This window comes from Mandrillus leucophaeus, unplaced genomic scaffold (assembly GCF_000951045.1).
Source record: "Mandrillus leucophaeus isolate KB7577 unplaced genomic scaffold, Mleu.le_1.0 Scaffold571, whole genome shotgun sequence".
Lineage (NCBI taxonomy): Eukaryota > Metazoa > Chordata > Mammalia > Primates > Cercopithecidae > Mandrillus > Mandrillus leucophaeus.
Window position 1 is genome coordinate 1,151,120 of NW_012106153.1, and position 2,235 is coordinate 1,153,354.

Genomic DNA, 2,235 nt, shown 5'->3' on the forward strand with positions numbered 1-2,235 from the left:
TGAGACGATTTGCCTGACAGCTCTTATTATTGGGAGTTTAGCAAGGGTGTGGTTATTTTTGAGATGGAGTCTCACTCACTCTGTTACCCAGGCTGGAGTGCAGTGGCGCAATCTTGGCTCACTGCAAACTCCACCTCCCAGGTTCAAGCAATTCTCCTGCCTCAGCCTCCTGAGCAGCTGGGATGACAGGCGTGCACCACCACCACCCAGCTAATTTTTGTATTTTCGGTAAAGACGGGCTTGTCTCGAACTCCTGACTGCAAGTGATCCGCCCACCTTAGTCTCACAAAGTGCTAGGATTACAGGCATGAGCCATCACCCCCGGCCAGGTGTGGTTATTCTTGCAGTGGTAGGAATTTAGGGAGTTGCCATGCCAACCAGGCCTCGAACCTTCTGCCTGTAGGTAACTTTTATTTCCTTAACCTTGGGGTCCATCTTAGTTGATAAAGGGGCATCTATTTTGGTGTCTCAGATGATGAACATAGAGGCCCCCCCAGGACCATGGGCTCTAGGTCCAGCTGTGGTCGGGAGCCTTCCTGGGAGGTGACAGTGGAGCAGCAGGGTGAAGAAGGGACTGGGTGTCAGGCCTCTGTGTCCAGCACACCCCTTGTTTCCCTGTGGTCACTCTGGGCCAGCCCCACCCCCTACCTGCTCCCAGGTGTTCACAGTACCTCCTTCCTAGATAAGCTACAGACAATGTCAGAGCTGTTGGGCCCTTAATGACACATGGACCACTAGAGCAGAGAACTGAGAAGGAAGCTGGGTGGTACCAGGTGAGCTAGGAACAGGGCCCAGGCTAGAATGCAGGGCTTGTGCCCAGCCCAGTGCCCTGTGCACTGCCGTTTTGTGCCTGTTCTCAGACTCCAGGACACGATGCCCCCGAGCCTGCCAAGGTGCCCCCCATCATTCACGCACTGATTGGCCGTGGGCTTCTTTCATGTCCTGGGCCCGGCTTTCATGCATGCCCACCCCCTGTGGCCTCAGTGTGGCCCCTTCACTCCAATGTGTTGGCCTCTGTCCCCATGCCACTCACAGCCCCCCTTGAGTCCCCATCAGGGCTGGCAGCCTGAGGAGTGGGAGGGGAAGTCTGACTGTGCCTGACATGGCAAGTTTTCCCAGGAGAGGTGAAGATTTCTAAACTGGACCCAGCTTTCCAGAGCATTCACCAGCCTGGTCCCACCCCCACTCCCCACCAAAGCATCTGCCCTCCTGGCTGGATCTGACTTACCCGCACTGAGCACCAGGAACTGGATTCCAGGGCCAAGAATTTGACCACATCCTGGTGAGTCCAGCCTGACATTCCCCAAAACAGGGTGGAAACCAAGGGAGGGATCAGCAGATGAGCACGCATTCAGCTGATGGAGTCAAGGAATCTTCTAAAAGCAGCACTCACTACAAGGGATTTAAAAACCCAGCCCAGAAAATAAGCATAGGGAAACCCTTGCTTTTCACTTTACCTGGGTTCTGAAGAAATCTTAAGAAAACTTTTGTAAGTCAATCGAAAGTTACTTTGGTGAGGGGAGTTGACCCCTTAATAGCCACCTTTATTTCTTGCTCATTCTAAATGCCTATCTCCTCCACCACGGTCGAGCTGTCTTCAAGAACGAGGGCCACATCATACTCTTTCTGATAACCCAGCACCCAGCACAGGGTCTGGCCCATTCATTATTGGTGCTCTTGGAATGAGCTGATGAATAAGCAAGTTAAATTTGCTAATAGAGGAGGTAACTCACAATCTTTATATCTGACAAAGAGCTCACCTCCAGAATTTATAAGAACAGCTACAAATAAATATGAAAAAGGCAAACCTCCTGAATTTTTAATGAGCAAAAAAAATTCGCCAGGCATGGTGGTTCACATCTGTAATCTCAGCACTTTGGGAAGCCAAGGTGGGCGGATCACCTGAAGTCAGGAGCTCGAGACTAGCCTGGCCAACATGGCAAAACCCCGTCTCCACTAAAAATACAAAAATTAGCCAGATGTGGTGGTGCACGCCTATAGTCCCAGCTACTCAGGAGGCTGAGGTAGGAGAATGGCTTGTACCCAGGAGGTGGAGGTTGCAGTGAGTCAAGATTGCGCCACTGCACTCCAGCCTGGGCGACAGAGTGAGACTCCGTCTCAAAAAAAAAAAAAACAGTAAAAGAAACCAAGAGGCCAATAAACATAGGAAAAGATGCTTGACTTCTTTAGTCACCAGGGAAATGCAAAGGAAAACAAAAAGGAGACTCTACCACA

General features: G+C 51.1%; 1 pseudogene; it reads right to left on the reverse strand.

Moving 5' to 3' along the window:
• Nucleotides 1-1,300, reverse strand: part of LOC105552732 — a 4,782-nt pseudogene extending 3,482 nt beyond the window's left edge.
• Between the last annotated feature and the right edge of the window lie 935 nt (nucleotides 1,301-2,235).